Consider the following 18,635-nt stretch of genomic DNA (forward strand, 5'->3'; position numbering starts at 1 on the left):
GACATATGAGGCAAATACATTAAAAAATTAGAATATATCACAGAATTGTACGGGTTGGGAGTGACCTTTGGAGATCATCTAGTCCAACCCCCTTGCCAAAGCAGGTTCACCTACAGCAGGCTGGACAGGAACGCGTCCAGGCGGGTCTTGAAGATCTCCAGAGAAGGAGACTCTACAACCTCTCTGGGCAGCCTGTTCCAGTGCTCTGGCACCCTCAAAGTAAAGAAGTGTTCCCTCATGTTGAGATGGAATTACCTGTGTTCCAGCTTGTGCCCATTGCCTCTTGTCCTGCCACCGGGCACCACTGAGAAGAGCCTGACCCCATCCTCTTGACACCTGCCCTTTAGATATTTATAAGCATTGGTAAGATCCCCTCAGTCTTGTTTTCTCCAAGCTAAACAGACCCAGGTCTCCCAGCCTTTCCTCATAAGAGAGGTGCTCCAGTCCGTTGATCATCTTTGTAGCCCTCTGCTGGAGTGTCTCCAGTAGTTCCCTGTCCTTCTTGAACTGGGGGGCCCAGAACTGGACACAGTACTCCAGGTGTGGCCTCAACAGGGCACAGTAGAAGGGAAGGATGACCTCCCTCGACCTGCTGACCACATTCTTTTTAATGCACCCCAGGAGACCACTGGCCTTCTTGGCCACGAGGGCACATTGCTGGCCCATGGTCAACTTGTTGTCCACTGGGACTCCAAGATCTCTCTCTACAGAACTGCTTTCCACCAGGTCAGCCGCTAACCCGTACCGATGTACGGGGTTATTCCTCCCTAGGTCAGGACTCTACACTTGCCCTTGTTGAACTTCATTAGGTCCCTCACCGCCCAACTTTCTAGCCTGTCCAGGTCTTGCTGTATAGTGGCACAGCCTTCTGGTGCATCAGCCACTCCTCCCAGTTTTGTATCATCAGCAAACTTGCTGAGGGTACACTTGGGTGCACTACATATGAAAACTTGGAGTACATGACTCAAAGCACAGGGCTTAAAGTAGCTTGAGGGACCATAAAATATAACAAATTCATGAAAGGTAACATCTTTGAAGTAGGCTGGTAAACCTACACTGAAATTTCTGTGAACACTGTGGACTTCTGTGAACACTTCAAACTTACTTTTTAATTTTACATTAACTTTTTTGCTTTTAATTAAAAAGCTTTCATTTTATTTTTAAACCAATTAAAAAAAAAATTGAACCTCACCATGACGAAGAGTAATTTTAATCCAAATTCTTGCACTCCAGCGACCAAATTCTTCAGATAATCAAGTCAGACTCGCCAATTGCAGAGCTCTTGAGGAAACAGGCACAGAGAGATTATATGTGCCAGAAGCTTACAACTAATGACACTAGAGAAAATTGTATTGATAGTGTCACCACAGACATTCACCCCGATCATATGACACTTTTACAAGCAGCTGATCATATGATACTTTTACTAGCAGTTTCAATCAGTGCAATCCCAACTAGAAATCACACCAATGAGTGCTGTTGACAGACAGACATACAGTGTGTGTTACATTACATTTACATAACATGGTACATGAAACTCCCTATGTAATTCACAAGTCCTTCCCTGGACAACCCAGTGTAAGGGGAAGAACCCACCTGATGGGGAAAAATGACAGAAAGATGATGTGATGTCACAGCGCAGAGCTGGGCCTTTCAAAATATTCTAATGACTAATAAACACAAATTTAAGCCTGTCAGAATCCACCACTGCCTTCCATAGTCAGGCAAAGTTACTAATTTTAGCGACTGTGTCATCACAGCTATGGTTTCATGAAGATAAACCTTGGACACACTGTAGATTTAGACCAAAAATGTTCATTTGAATTAAATGAAAACTTCCGAGTGTGGGCACTCCAGCTGAGTGACTTTGCTAATTGGGTAGGAATTCTTATCGTGGAAGGATCGATGCTCTATGTTGAGTGTCAAAGGCAGTCCCCAGAAAACCACACTGCAGTACTTGCAAAATGTGGACGATGAAGATAACGAGAGCTCTGTAAGTGAGGAAAACTGATAATGTCTTTGCTATTACAGTTCTGAATAATGCGTGGGAAAAGCAAAAATAGCAAAATTCAAAGTACACAGAAACATGCATGTCCGGAGACATGTGCCTGCTACACAGCCATGAACTGATGATCACAGTTAGAAGCGTCACCAGCCGGGATAAACGTAGGAACCCCTGTTTGTGACAGGTACGTAACCTAGCAGGCTGTCCTGGATGTCCCAAGGGGACACGGTGCAGTAAGGCACGCCTGAGCACAGCAGATTGACTGCAAAGGTGCCACCAGGAACCACTGACGCTCTCCACCATATGGGCAGAAGAAACATTATCCAGAAGGCTTGTCTACTATCAGGGATGATGGATTCACAGGTCCTTCAAACACAGCCAAATGCAGCACTTTACAGCTCACAACCATATGATTGCTGGATCATCAGTACCAGATGAAAGAGGGTGTTGGCTAGGTGATATGATTCTCCTGGCAGGATTAAATTCTGCGAGTTTGAGCAAAATCTACACAATAGCTGTGTTCTTGCTGAGAGTGCTGTTCTCAGCAAAAGTAGGAGCCAGAAAACTTAACCCGCTGAATCTGGATATCTGGCAACCTGGAGAAAGACCAGAACTTCTCTACAGATCATGAAAGAAATGTGTGATATAACATATCTGGGTTTCCAACACTGAAGAACAGAGAAATGCTGTGAAAAGGGAACAGAAGCGACAAAATTTCCACTGTTTCCCTCTGCTGCCATCCATTTCCATGATACCAGTTACAAACAAGGAAACCAAGAAAACTGGTAAAAATATGGAAAAGATCTGATTTATCTCTTCAATGTTAATACATTATTGTAAAGGACATTTTATGAAAAAATCTCACAGATGCCATTTAGAAATGAAGATGGCCATGTTAACGTATTACTCCTCTGAACGGTGTTCAGTATTTTACTGAAACCGATGAACTGCAGCTGAGATGTTTTTAACAGCATCACTTCTCAGCTTCTTCCATAATCTGTTTGACTTCTCAGCAGTTAGATGGAGATTTTTTTTCATTCTTTTTAAAATAAATCAATTTTAAATCTGAATATACATCAACAGGTTTGGTGCTATCATAATAATAGAAGGCAAGTGGCTGAGAGCTAAAAATGAAAGAGTTGAGGACAGAAACAGAAACCTGAGCAGTTGTGGGAAAGGACATCAGATTCGGGCTGTGAGTATAAACTCAGATGAATGACACATTTAGTTTCATTGGCTTTCCCATGGTAAGTTTAAGTTAGCTGGTTCCAAAGCAGAGGTTAGGCTTATCTGAAATGACACGAGAAGAAATCTGTGAGAGGAAGAACTGAATCTCTGGTATAGAACTTGCCTCCTTCTCTAGAACAAAAGTTGGAGTTTTTTCCTACATTGGCTACAGTAAATAGCATTACTAAAAACACAGTAGCTTTTACTGGTAGTAAAGAAGGAAACTGAGAGGCAGCATGTAAAATGCAACATATATTATGGGAAAATGATGACACAGACGAAACTTGTGAGAGAGTACGTTCTCCTATTGATGTGAAAGCGTTTATTGGCTTTGCATTTTTCATTCACCTTTATCTTCTTTCTAGAGAAAAACACATGAAAACAGTATGGAAAAATGAGTGATGTTGTCAGAATTTGCTTATGAAAAAGAACTGTGTGTCTTTACGATGAATAGGTATTAGAACAAATTTCATTTTGTCTCATTATGTTCTTTCTGACACCTCCCCTCCCCAGTTTATATCTAGATTAAATTTCTCTATTTGGGCACCCTTACGTTTTAAATGCATCTGTTTTTCTCTGCTTATATTTTTTAAATTGTCCCTTAATCCCTCTTCATGCAAAGCTTCCTACCACTAAAAGGGGAATAAGAATACTTACTTACCTTTGCAAACTGCTTGAAAAGCAGATGAAGAGTGCTAGGTAATATTATTACTGCGAAATAATAGCAATTTGCAGTGTATTTCTATTGAGCCAGAAAAACACCCTATATTTTTTATTAGATGTAAATAAATAATTTGAGCAAATACTGATGTCGAAGAAATGTTAAATGAAATCTGCAGCAGTTTCCTGGTATGATGGATTATTTGCTTTATTCAGCATTTTATAAAGGGCTCTACTGAACACATTTATTAATTAGGCTATAGGGATTCTTCTTTTTTATATTGAATTAGAAAATTCTTGGGAGAGTGTGGCTTCTACAAAGATGAGGCGAGTCAATTTATTAGCCTGGTGTGACAAACTTGGTAAGCTCACTGCGTGCACTTCCTTTTACTTTACTGAAAACCAAACATGTCACAGTCCCCTATTTAGATCACAAAAAGTACAAAAGTGAGACAGAGAAAAGGAACAACTGGTTATAGGGAAAAGTTTACAAATCTTACTGTAAAATATGATTTGGACCTCTTTGTATTACAGCATTTGTGCAGCTGTATTAAGATTAATAAAGATGGAAATAACTTATGTTTTGAGAAGGATGTCAGTTCAATAAAAATCTACAGATTACCAGAATTTGCTGGTTTCATTTCTTGAAGCCCACTGAGAACTTTTCTCCACTACTAACCACTATGGAAATGCTCCTGTAAATAAGAAAATCCTGTTGACTGGAAGTAAACAAACCCCACAGGCCTGTTTTCTTGTGACTAATCTACCTTGGAAGATTTTTGACTGGTCATTTTCCTGCTAAGCCTTTTGGTTTGGTTTTTGGGTTTGTTTGTTTTGGTTTGTTGTTTTTTTTTTTTTAATAGAGAAACATAACCAGAAAGTGATCTTGGAACTGATCATAACGTGACCTTTTCATCTTGGCTTCCAGCCGTGTGGAGTTAGAATCTTGATCTATGGTGCGTGAGTAACATGTAAAGAGCCTCTGGAGCCCTGACCTGTTAGTGAACTATCTGGGTGCTGCTGGAGTAAAAATTGATAAAAAAAATCTTAGCAGGGTGATTTCAGTTTCAGTTTCTCTTGTTTCTCTTCAGTGCACTGAGTCACAGAATTTCTGAAGTTAATGGGTGCAATGCATAATCTTTTGGTATGAAAACTGTTTCAAACAAGCCTAGAAGGTTATTGGCAGACTGAAATGTACAGCCTTACGTTGAGTTGTGGTATAAGCAAAATAAACCTGACAGCCGAAACTCAATAACTAAGTATCTATGGCTCCGGAGTAACTAAAAAAATTCATGAATACTCTCCACAGAATGAGGGACTCAACTGAACAAACAGATTGATGCACTTTATCATCTAGGTTTCTCCAGTATGTCGTATCCGTTCTGTACTACATTTGCAAAGACTGTACAGCATACACTGCATGTGTGTGTGTCTACATATGCACACATGTGTGAACTAACAATGTATAACCAGCTCCTACGATGGTAATATAATTTCTATTTCTGTAAAATATGTTATAATACCATGTAAACAAAGTTTTTACTTTGGAATGTTCATATGAAAAGATTTTTTTTTTCTTTTAAAAGCATTGTAATTAACTTTCAGGGAAAATCTGTATTTATTTGGAAATGACACACTGAGCCAACGAGATGTTCTGTACGTTGGAATGACCCCAGTGGGCATGTTAGGGCCTATGAAAGCCACCTGAGAGGGACAGGGAATACAAAGGGAATACAAACTAACAACTTTTTCTCAGAAAGAACCCAAGTTACAGAAACACAGGACTGGCATCATCCTAGCAAATAGCACAGGATTAAGAACTGGCTGGACCTCCATGCTCTAAGAAATAACTGATCCCACAAGAAGTATTAAAACAAAAACGAAATGCTGAAAATGAACAGCAAGTGACCTCCCTACGTTTTTTTTACCTTGCTTTCTGTTTGCTATTGGTTATGGGAAAGAAGCACTAGGTGTTCCAGCTTTACCACCGAGCGGTATTTTTCTGCAATCATCAGCTGCATCTGAGTAAGCAGAACTATTTTTAAATCACCAGCTATCTCGCACAGTAAAGCAATCACCTAACTGCAGAGTCATGCACAGCATGGGGAATCACTTCTCTTGGTTTGCAGCGTCATACGTATGGGAAAGGCATACAAACAGTATCCTATACATTTTCAAGTGCCTATGACTAAGTCTCAGTTTCAGACTCTGTCCCTACCCATACCAAAATGTTCTCTAAAATTTTCCCAGAGCTGTACTAACATGGTTACGTCCAAGTTCAGTCTGATTTCTTTCAGTGGCAAGAAAATTTCACAAAGTCACAAGTACAGCTGTGACAGCCACTTTCCTGGCTGACACATCAAGGACTGAACTGGGGACCTCCAGAACAAGAAACATGACAGTCTTGTGCACTGAACCCTGATAGCTCAAACTGCCGTGTTACAACTTCTGCTTTTTCTTGATTAGCACATAGACTTAAATACTCGCTGTGCTTTGTTACAAAAATACAACTAAAAACAAAGTTCAGAACAATGCACACAAAAAGAAATCAAATGCCATGTCCTACAGCTACATTATACCTCATCTTCCCACTAAGTGTCTAGGAAGCGATGTACTTCGCCCATTAAATAGACATTAAATAGCCTGACTGTTGTATGTACATCAGCATGATACAAGAAGAGATTCTCAACTAAGCATTAACATGACTCACTGGTTAATATGAAAGTTGAGTGCATCCAAGGAGAGATGTTCTTTACAGAGGTGTGCTAAGGAAGCCTGATATCATTTATGGAAGGACACGAACACAGCAGGATGCCATTGCATATATTCTGACCTCCTGATGTAAGTGTATTGATGTTTGGCATCAGCTTTTAGAATTTTAAATGGAAAACGTAGAAGACCAACAGTGATAAATGTTGCTGATCTCTCAGTATATACCTATATTTTCATAATATATGAAATAATATAATATATTTCAGTATATACGTAATCATTTTCAAGCGTATGGCAAATTTTCAATTTTCTCTTCTCCCAAATACAGTGCAACACACAGCTTTTAAACAAAAAAGCAACAGCAGACACGTGGCAAGTAAAACAATCCAAAGCTTTTCCTGTGGAAAATAAAATAGAGCAAATGCCATAAGGTCATTTCTGTTACTCTGTGCTATTACCAGCAGCTCAGGTACTACGATAAACAAGGTCCTTATAAAGATTTGTGGATTTACTCCATTTTGAAGCTGGTTTGCTCCTGCATCCTGATCTCCCGCTTACCCTGTCTGCTTCTGTGTTGGCATGTTCCTGGGTGTCTTTTGGGGATAAAATAACTACATCTTTAAGAGCATAGTTCAGGGGACTATTTGCTCAATGGTCAGAAAACACACACACGACTCTGCTAATGTTCTTCCTCTTCCAGTAGCCTTGCTAGCTATGAAGAAGTGTGCTGAAAGGAGGAGTTATGTTCCCAAAACCATGTGCCAGGGCATGTGCTATGTGCCTCAGGCTATAAACACAGAAATCTGGAGGACAGAAAGCAGTACTTTCATTATTTTGGATACCTTAACAAAACAATACCCCACCCTCAACACCTCAGGGCTGTAGAACAAGCTCTGAATCCAGGGTCTTAATATGGTCTGTTTCTTAATACGTGTAGAGACTTTCCAACATCAGGAGGCTGTGAAGTTCTCTGGCTCATTCATCCCAGTCCACTAACAGGAGGTGGCCTGATAACTCAGTGCTGTGGGTGTCAGGGAGCGGCAAGACCGAGCTCCTGCACCAAGGGATGATGGCCTGGGAGACAAGGGGGACAACAAGGCAGATAGGGGCAGCATCCTTACCCATGAAAGCCATGGTTCCACAAGACCCAAGGCAGGAGCACAGAGCAGCTCCCCTGGCAGGAGCTAGGGCCAGCCAACAGTTGGGCGTTCGCCAGGTGAGTCCCTAGCAAGGTAAGCCAGGGTCAGTGAGGCCAGGGTCAGGACCACCAAGGTCCACGGCTGGTGTGCCAGGCATCCCTATAGTACTCCTCAGGCAGGGACCAAGGCTGTTGGCCTGAGCTTAAAAGAGCTCCTGCTGCAGAGCTGTGGGCCCACCTGTTGCTCCAACAGGAGGCTACGTATGCAATAGTGATTGAAATTGAGAAAGTCAAAAGGTCCATGCCTAAATGCTAGGGATGTGAACCAAAGATTGGCCGTGTATACGTACAGTTTTTAAGCTTTGTCAGATTGGTATGGTCCATGCAACACCTGGATGCTGCATCACATGGCAAATCAGGCAGGGCAATCTGCCAGCCTGATTTCACAGGTGAAAGATGTGTGAGGGGGGCCTCAACCCCTTTTATTATGACCCCCATCACTACAAGCCTCCACAGTGTTTCTGGGTGGTTTTCTCTGCTTGAGCAAAGGAGGAAAAATATGGAAATCAGCCTTTTTGAATCATTTGCTCTATGTAAGTGGCAGGATTGCTTCTGCATATTAACCAACCACATCACACTTTGGATCACCACCAGCCAAGACTACATATTTACATCAAACACGAGCAGTGCAGGTATTTCCTAGTTTGCTTCCATACCAGTTGCTACACGCACATGTTTTCCCATCTTACCTTCTGCAAGAATCAAACAACATCGCTACTACTTTCAAAACAGTGATGCACATGCCGGGAAAACTAAGTACACCTCTCACGCAGATATGAAATCAAGAACCATAAATGGCAGACATCTATACAAATTACTCAGCATTAACCTTCTGAAGTAACAGTAATAATACACTTTTGCCACTCCCCATCATATTAAGCATGCTACGCTTTGAGAACGTATCACTTCCCCATTCTACCACTTTGCTCCACCACATCTCATGATATATTTAGCTAAACCTATCCAGCCTATGGACAAGCCAAATGGGACATAGTCACTGCAAGGCTGACGCTCTCAGAGGGCTGGGGAGAATTGTGGCATTATTCCCCCCATTTCCACACATGGGGAAGCCCCTGTACACAAGGACAGGAGCAGAGTGATTTGGAGAGGCTGGCAGGGCCCTTTACCGCTACCTGACCCCATGGATCCCAAAAACTCCATTTTTTTTTCTAAGACTAAGGCCATAGCAAGACAGATATGGACGAAATCAGCATCAGGGTGACTCCTCTGGCAAGGGTCACAGCATTAGCACACCAGTGCGGAACAGCCCATGACATTTCAGGCAGTCCTCGCAGCACACCAAGACAGACCAGCTCCATACTGAAACAGCAGCATGGAGTTCACAAGCCGCACAACAAGCAAGGACAGCACGTCACTGCTCCATGCAAAAGCATCTCTTCTTTCCAACAGGGCATTTGAAGGAGCACAAGACTCTCGAAAGCCCTTTCATCACAGCAGTTCTCATACAGTGCACACAAAGGCCAGCTTCCCAATTCTGTTTGCCTCTGCCCAAGCTTATTAGATCCTTCTTCCACAATCCCAGATATATGCTGCTGCAGGAATAAATACATAGGGATCACCCTGGGGATAACAGCACTTTGCATGTCATGTGCTCTGACAGAAAAGCTACAGAAAAGCCATTGACATACCAGGTATTATGGTTCCCTTGTGGTAAAAACAGCATGCAGCTGTTATGGAGGCATGCTGGTAAACTTTGAAGGTGTCTCTGGAAGAGACTGGTTCCATTTGTCTTATATTGCTCTGCAGGAAATGTACTTCGGAGAGTTTTGCCGAGGTTGGAGACATTATTAATGAAGATGGTAAAAGGAGAAGCTGGAAAATGTCTTTCAAGTATAATCTTCTAGTATAGATTGACATTAATCCATGAGTGAACCTGGGAAAGAAACAAACTTTGTTTTCAGACTATTCTAAACACCATTTTTCACATTAGCAGTAGTCATAAATTAATTCTGATCTCTTATTACCAGACATTACATCTATAAAATTGCCTATGTATTTGTACTCTTTTCCAAAGCCTTTTCAGTGTTTTGTAGCTCAAGCATTTTATGCTTCTTCAGCTCATAGTCTTTTGATGTTATATGCAACTTTGAACAAATCTCTTGATATCTCACTGCTTCAGGTTTCCTCATTCCAAAATAGAGAAAAAAAAAATCCTTGCCTGCTTCCATTAAATGAAAATTGCAAGAGCCATGTAAATGCTACAAAATATTGGTGTCCTCTTTTTTGGAGTAACACTTTGGCACTTACTTCTTGTACTGGGTCTGGCTGGGATGGAGCTAATTTTCTTCACAGCAGCCCATACAGTGCCGTGTTTTAGATTTGTGACCAAAACTGGTCTGATAACAGACCAGTGTTTTAGCTGTTGCTGAACGGTGCCTGCACAGCGTCAAGGTCTTCTCTGCTTCTCATTCTGCACCCCCAAGGAGTAGGCTGGGGGTGGGCAAGAGGCTGGGAGGGGTCATGGCCAGGACAGCTGACCCAAACTGACCAAAGAGATATACCATGCCTATAACATCATGCTCAGCAACAAAACTGGGGGTGGGTGGTGTGTTGAAAGCAGACATTGCTCAGAGGCCGGCTGGCCATCAGTCTGCTGGTGGGAAGTGGTGAGTGATCGCTTTTGCATCACTTGTTTGGTTTTTTTTTTACTTCTTCCCTTATTACACTGTCCTTATCTCAGCCCACGCGTTTTTCCCGCACTTGTCCTTCCAATTCTCTCCCTGGTCCTGCTGGGGGGGTGGAGTGAGTGACTGGCTGGGTGGGGACTTACCTGCCACTGGGGTCAACCCACCATGCTCCTCTAGTACCTCTGAAAATCAATAATGCCCAAAGCACAGTTTTCTCCTCAACTGCTAATCAATCATTTGGCTACTCTCATTATCACACAAGTGACCTCCTTCACTCCACTTCCTTTAAGTTTACAAGAAATCTATAATTTTGCCTACAGGAAAGAACGATGAACCAAGAGTCGGATTCATTATCTGGCAAATTCATAGCTTTTCTTTCATTCTGAGACACTTCCTGGATAGCTCACAGGAAATAAGAGATGGGGGAGATTATGTTTCATTTTTTAAAGCTGTTGGGTCCGCTAATGGCAATCACCATTATTTCAGAAATCAGATAGAAAAAAACTACTATAAGAAGTTGTTTTATCCATAAGTAACAGTAGTGATGGTGCAAATGTGATGGTTTTCAGACATAATAGAAGCAAAGTTTTCAGGGAGTGACAGACCAACTAATCTGAGGAAGCGGAGATGGTCTCAAAAGGTCTTTGTTTTTTTCCAGCTTTATCAGAGGATCTAACAAAAACACTCTCTCTCTCCCTCCAGGCCACACCTCTCTTGTAACAACATCTTTATGTTTGTTAAAAAGGAGTAATTTCAGTAAATATAAGATTATGACAATATTTCAACCAGCCCTCGGAGAAATAGGGATATTTCCTAAGTCAGTTACGTGAAAACCATGACTTTGCTGGAAATCCTTAAAGTTCAAAACGAGTGTTTCTGAAACTAGTCCTTTTAAAGGTGTCTATGTATCTGCACACACTTGAACTGGAATATGATAATTTTACTAAATATGACTTACTTAAGACAAGGTCCCAAAGAAGTCAGTATGTAGAATATTCCAGTGCAAAGATCATTTATTATTTTGTTTATGCAAGGCCTAACATAATTAACTTTCTCACAGCTGACTTCTAAGCATTTCTGTCATAAGCAGGTAAATACATCAATAAAAAAGTCATAATAGGTCAGACACTGATGTCATTCTGTTTTAAGTCAAAACTTTAAGATTTTGTCTAAAAATTAAGTAAAGATAAGTGAAAACCGATTATGATCTTCATTCCGTGGACCAAATATTCTGCAGCCTTTTTGATTTTAAACGACCTACAACAATAGGTCACTATTATCATTAGTGCAAGCTTCAAATGGCAAAGCAAACTAAGATGTTACAAGGCTTACTCAAGGTCAAGCAGTAAACTCAAGGGAAGAGACACTAGAAATCAGTGTCAACCAATTCTCAAACTCACTCCATTAGATGGTGACCTCTCTACTTGTTCAGTTAAATATATTAGTAGTTCTCATCTGAAACTTTAATGAAAACCATACATCTAGGATTCCCTGTGGTCCTTCCTCTACAGCTTAGGGCAAAAAGACAGTACAATAATTTTGCCAAACAGCCAGCCATCTGCCCTGAAATGTACATTAACCCAGCAACAATCATAACATATTGCATAAATATAAAACAATTAAATGTTGAAAGCATTTCATTTAAAGCCAAAAAGATTTATTCCTGTTGAAACAGGCATATTTCGCTGTACCACAAGTGTAAGTTCCTGTGCTACTTGGCGATATCTCAGACAAATTTAGCCATGAAAAATATGCAGTGGCTTTTTTCAGGAGTTACCACTTTCAAGAAATATGTTATTTTTCCTTATGGTTTCCTGATTTAATCTTCCATAATCCACACACATCTGCATGTCCACATTGGACTCATTTATTGTGCTAAGGCTGAACAGACACGGCACACAGACTTCTCAGAAATACTATTTTTTTCATGTTCCATTAATTCTATTTGAGAGCAGAAAAGAGTCAAAATGCATTCAAGCATGAAGACAACTCTTCTACGATTAGAATATGCTTACTCTTGATTATAACAAAAATATATTCAAACAAGAGCTGAAGTTTTCAGCAGTTGATATCTATATGGCATTATTTCTTCACTTCAGTCTACAAAAGACTACGTTAATGACTGGATTTTAAAACTCTGATGAAAACTGCTTTTCCCTGTCCTGCCAGGATGATTGATGGATTTTCTGCTTTATAGATGGAGCTCCAAGGAACGTTACCATGCTGTTTCTTGCCTTTCAACCAGACACTAATCAGAATTTTGGTAAATGTTGTTATTCATGTAGGAACAGCATCGTGTGGGAGTGGAGTGAATGGTGTGGCAAGGACACTTCCACTTTCTTGTTCTATTTATTTAATTCCTCCCAACCCTTCTTCAACATTCTAGTGAAAACTATTTCACCATCTAGTACCAAGGACATGCTAAGAAGCCTCCAATATTTCTTTTTTTCCTGATATACGTATAGAATTTCTACTCAACTACGATTTATTTTGAAGTTCCTGATAGTCTTAGGAAATTACTTTTCCCAATCATCCTTTTAAAACAAATATTTAAAACAGAATATTTAAACAAAACATTTCTCTAATCAAAATGTACAGGTCTGTTTGCTTCCTATGTCAGAAAAGATCAGAAATGCGTAAACTGTTTTTGTTCTAGTTAGAATGAGCAGTCTGGATCAGAGACACCATGGAGCCTGCATTAGGAAGCTTCATTGCACAACATTAATGCATAAAACAAATCCACAAACAATTAGGCTTTCACCTGCAACCTTTTGTTTCTAGTCTTGCAACTAGAACCTGGCATTTAGTAATACTCAGTAATTTCATTCCCCCCCTGCCAATTTAGCTTTAAAACTGCCTGGCCTTTGAGAAATGGTGAATAACAGAAACCAGAAAACTCACAGCACTCTGTATTAATCACGGCAGAAAATCCACTCAGTATATACAGAATCTCCACAGAATCTGTAATATGGATCATATGTTAGGAATGTCAGGGTTGGGAAGTGTTTCCTGTAACCCAAAAAAGGTTTGCCTGGAGTTTCAGGAAAAAATGTCCTATGACAAATACAAGCCAGCGTACCCTGCATTGCCCACCAGGAATAAACAGACATGGGCAAATTGATAAGTTTTATAAACTACAAGCTCAAAGAAGTAACTTACTTCTAAGTAGGCATGGTAGCTGTAGTGGTCTAATCCTGTGAGTATGAAAACTGTCCCCAGTTGTTGATAACTTGTGTTCAACAGATGGAGAACTTTTTACATACCCATAAATAAAATTACAGCTCAAAAATCAGCTGTGTCATGATAGAGTTTCCTAAAGGACCAAGCATACTGCTTGAACTTCTTGGATGAAGAGACAGCATCAGCAACAGAAATGAATTCCAGTTTGCAAGGATAGACACAGAGCACTAGTACTATTGCACTATGGATGAACAAAAGAGAAACAACAAAAAGCAAAAATATCTAGAAGAAACTAAAGCAGGGACTGAAATAGCTAAACACTTGGGGGGGTGGGGGATGGGGAAATATCCATACAGGACCAGTAAGCCTGCACAGAAAGGTGAATTGCAGCAAAGATCTAAAGCATTAAAGAGTAACATGGCATAAAAGAAGCCTGTTGCCTGGATATAGACCTGAACTGACCAAAAGACTTGTGAGAGATACATATATACATACATATATACACACAAGTGTATATCCTGCTTATCTACCAACATCTATAAAGATGAGACTGAACCTTCTTAGTCCAAACAAACGTGAAATAAACACTTTTTGAAGAAAAATGAGAGGACCGCTTTGGATCTGACCAATGTTATGGTTCTTCATTCTGGTTATTTCAGCCTTACTGTGCTTTAGAACACAGCTCCTGGGACTCTGCCCTAAGCATCAAAACACTTTTGGTTTTGGCATCCTCCAAAGTTCAAACTGTGAAAAAACATGTGGGGAAAAGCTTAAATTAGAAATAAATAAAAACCATGCCATTACTCCTAACTAGATGAAATATTTTTATGTGTATAAACAGAAAACAAGACCGAAAGAGGAATGCTGTGATCCAAATCAGAGCATCAATACAGAGAGACGTCACAGCAATGAGTTCACCCAATTTCGGGAATCCTGAATGCCCTCAAGCTAACCTCTTAACAAATCTGCCATTCCAACTGTAAAAAATGTAGAACATTAAATTATCAGAACATCCAATACAGTAAAGTATATGAAGGATGTTTACCCCTTCCCATGTAAAAAGTGTAAACATGACTGCAGCTTATAATTATTGTTAATCTATGAGTCACAGGAACATAAACATTCTATTTGCTCAGCATGAAAATCAGATTCTCAGATGCACGTAGAGCTCTAAGGCGGGCATCTTTTGTAGCAGTGAGTATATCAGATTACTTCATTGGGGAAAATAAGCTCTTATGGGTTTTTATTCCCTTCTGTGCTACACAATCAACAGCAAAAGAAATGTGAACTGCTATTGATTTTTTCAGCCTACAGCTGCAAGAAGATCACTTATTAATTTCTAATCAGTTCTGCTTAGGTAAATCGGGTCAAGGCAACAGAATATTTCATAAGTGTCATTAGGTCGTGACTTACTCTCCAGGACAATTAGTGATGACTTAAGACAACGGGGAAAAATACAGCTTGATTGGCTGAACAATGTCTGGAGTTCGCAAGTTAAAAATATAGTTTCTTGCAAATGATAGGACACCCTCCCCCCCGCCCATATATTTTATAGTCTTGTCCACACAGAATTACACTTTTAAATGAGGAGACTCATTCTTATATTATTGCACTAACATTACAGAGATGTAACTACTATGTTCAGAGGAATTATTCTTATGAACTTGTGTTTTAAAATGAATTTTTAAATATATGTATGTCTACACACACTTAATCTAATCTAATTACACTGTTCATCTTTCCTTCTTCCTGGTTTTCTAGGATCTGCTTCATCTCCTTTTTGTTTCTAGGTAGTATCTAATCACTTTTTTTCATACACTGTATGACACATCTCATGCATTATAATGGTTGTGACGTGCAAAGAATTACTTATTCAAAATAACTTTGTTAAGATTTCTTTAACAAAATCAAAGTTGAGGTTCAATTTTTCTCACGTGGCTTTAACATCTTGTTACATCCTGTACTGAGAAAGAACTTCACTTTGCATTTCAAGTTAAGACCAGTAAGGTATGGAAAATAAAGTTTTTCCTCGTATAAAGTAGTACACGGCATACCTGTTGTTCATGCAACTATTTGCTGACCAGAATTACTGTACTTAATAAGCTTTAATTTGATTGTCTAAAACTGAAGAAGGACAAATGTGCTGCTCCACAGACTGGCTGCTTTATCAGCAAATCTCATGCACGGTACACAAGAGGCAATCCAGGAAAAGCCAGGTACACTGAGAAACACGTCTTAAGCTGTGACTCATTCTTTCGCAGCAGCTTCCTTTACTGAATTCCCAGGAATTCCTCCGCATTTCAGAACTGACAAAAGGCAACAGTCATCTAAGGGCATTCCCGAGAACATATGGGATCAGTTTCTTACTCAAGATTTACGCAGGTCAAATTTCCCTTAAGTCAGTGGTGTTTTCCTCAGGGGAGTGCTGGCTTTGTCCAAAGTACTAGCAATACCAAATTTTCAGTAATCAGATGTAATACTTGATTTTAATATACTGATACAATACTACAAATAAAACCGTATTATAAAGTACTCTGTTTGATAGCTAACTAAATTCCCTGATGTTTGGTCTAAGGACATCACTGCCCCATCTGTAAACACAGGATTTCTGAGTTTCCTTGCAGTTTGTTATTTGAACCAGCAGGAAACCAAACAGATCTTTCCACTGCTAGGCCTTCATCATATGTTTCTACAAAATATTTTGACAGTTAGCAAAAGCAATCTTGCTCCAAATTTTTCGCTTAGCTCTGGCTGTAGCACAGCGATGCATACGTATTTTTTCACTTTTCCTACTAACACGTATGAAATCTATACAGCTCAGGTATTTTAAAGCAGGAACTTTGCTTCCTTCACAGTAAAAACAGTGTCTTAAGGTTGTAGTATATATAACTCTGTACAACTAAAAAGCCAAAAACTGTTTTCCCTCAACTTCCACAGATTCTTCACTGTCCTTAATCATAGGGTATTCACATTATTTATAAAATGAAATAACAAATACACCATAGACCTGTACCTTAGGCAAGTGTTCTACCCTTTTCTGTCACACAGAATCTTCTATGCACAAAAAATTCAGTTATGTTTTTAGAAATAGCTAAGCTAATGGACCATTTTGAATGCATTACTCCTAATCTGTTGGATAATCCTTTCTAGCACAATTGAAGTGACAAAATAACGGCTTTCCACCTTGAAAAAGCTGAATTGAAACGTAGAATAATTCATCTTGGGAGGGATCTCAGTAAGTCTCTACCCCAAACACCTGCTCAAAGCACTTCCAATATTTCTTACCCTTACGGGGAAATAGTTTTCCTTATACTTGATCACGACCTCTCTTGTTTCAACTTAGGCACATTGTCTTCATTAAAGACTGAACTGCTGCATCTTGCATTTCGTGTGCACCAGTATCACAAAGTTTCCAATCCATCACTAGTGGAACTGAGCGACTCGACTCTGAGGTTCACTATCTTCTCCTTTCATTGTGTTATGATTCCTGTAAATTCTTCCACACAAATTCTTCGTTGCTATGCTTTTTTACCCTGACACCCACGAGTAGCTAAGGTGCTAACACGAGCCCACTCTTTTGGCCCCCTCTGCCACTTGTATGCAGTGATTTTCACTTGCTCTGTAATTGGACAGATGTGCTTTTTGGTCCAGAAACATCTTCTATGACTGTGCTGAACGTAGTGCAATAAGGCTGTGTGCGCATATAGAGCTCCATGTTGTATACAATATTATGTACATGCATACACACACACAATAAACATTATTGCAAATAATAACCAAACATTACCTAGGTTTTATTTTTGTACTGGTTTAAGGATTTTTCCTCCCAAGCCGGTCTACCAGTATGATAACGCGGACATTACTAAACCAATCCAAAAAATACTTCACATCAGTCCAGTTTACCACACTCCCCTCTTCTAGGAGAAAAACTACACCAGAGTAACCCCTCTAATAGCTATATCATAGAATCACATAATCACGTAGGTTGGAAGGGATAAGGGAGAAAGATCATTGAGTCCAACCATTAACCTAACGCTGCCTTGGTTAACGGGTTCTATCTCTATGCTGCTAATAAAAAAGTCCTCCACCACAGGGACAGCCGAGAGGTGCCTGTTTGTTCAGTGTTGGGCAGCCGGTTTTACCTTCATCAACTCTATCTCCACGTGCAATCCTAAGGGTATAAACACTAGCTGATGACGTGAATTTTGATGACCGAAAGATTTTGGTCTCCTCGAAGTCCTTGCTAAGCAACCTTCTCCTCAAAAACCTGCAAAGGCACGCAGCCTTTGAGGAGGGATGTGCTGCTTTGCCCGGGTCCAAAGCCATCCCGTTACCACCGACACCGACCCAACGCACTATATGGGATTTTCTGGGGGTTTCTCTACCCTTCGCAGCGGCAGGGCCCGAGCAGAGCCCCCGCTGCTGGGCCTGCAGGGCCGCCCGCTGAGCCGGGGCGAGGGCCGGCCGGAGGTGGCAGGGCCGCGGGCAGGAGGCCGCCCCGCCAGGCCCGGCCCGGCCACCTCCGGGGCCTATCAGGGAGGCGGAGCGGGGCCAGCGGCGCGGTCGCGGGGGTCGCCGCCGGGAGGGAAAGTTCCCTTCCGAGCCGGGAAATTCCCGCTTGGCTCCGGCTGGTACGCCGCGCTACGGACGGGGCTTTCGCAACGCGGGGCCAGCCCCGTCCTACGGCTCGTGGAAGGACCCTCGCCCCCACTTCAGCGGCCTCCCGCCGGTCCCACCTTCACCATGACACCCGCACCCCCCCACCCCTCGTTCGTCCTGGAGCCCCCTTGGCGGCCCCTCGTCCTCCCCGGACCCAGCTCTCCCCTCAGCCGCCCCTCCTTCAGATTGTCGTCGTCCCCCCCCCCCCATTCACCTCAGCCACCTCCCCTCAGCGGCGCCTCCTTCAGCCCGGACTTGCCCCGTCCCCTCAGCAACCTCCCGCTCGCCCCCGGCCCCCTCTCTCTGGTTTCACCACGCTCCCGTCCCCGCCTTCCCCGGTGCAGCC

At 41.3% G+C, this 18,635-nt stretch overlaps 1 long non-coding RNA gene across 4 annotated transcripts; it reads right to left on the reverse strand.

Moving 5' to 3' along the window:
* Window positions 1–1,301: 1,301 nt before the first annotated feature.
* LOC128909759 (uncharacterized) lies at window positions 1,302–18,549 on the reverse strand. Of its 4 annotated transcripts, none has more exons than XR_008466508.1 (4): window positions 18,504–18,549; window positions 9,452–9,696; window positions 4,515–4,587; window positions 1,302–3,593 (listed from the first exon to the last, which is right to left on the reverse strand). It is a non-coding gene; the product is annotated as an uncharacterized LOC128909759 (long non-coding RNA). The 4 variants fall into 4 exon arrangements; XR_008466505.1 differs by lacking the exon at window positions 18,504–18,549 and adding an exon at window positions 17,418–17,640; XR_008466507.1 differs by lacking the exon at window positions 18,504–18,549 and adding an exon at window positions 13,352–13,828.
* Between the last annotated feature and the right edge of the window lie 86 nt (window positions 18,550–18,635).

This window comes from Rissa tridactyla, chromosome 5, assembly GCF_028500815.1.
Source record: "Rissa tridactyla isolate bRisTri1 chromosome 5, bRisTri1.patW.cur.20221130, whole genome shotgun sequence".
NCBI classification, from domain to species: Eukaryota; Metazoa; Chordata; class Aves; order Charadriiformes; family Laridae; genus Rissa; species Rissa tridactyla.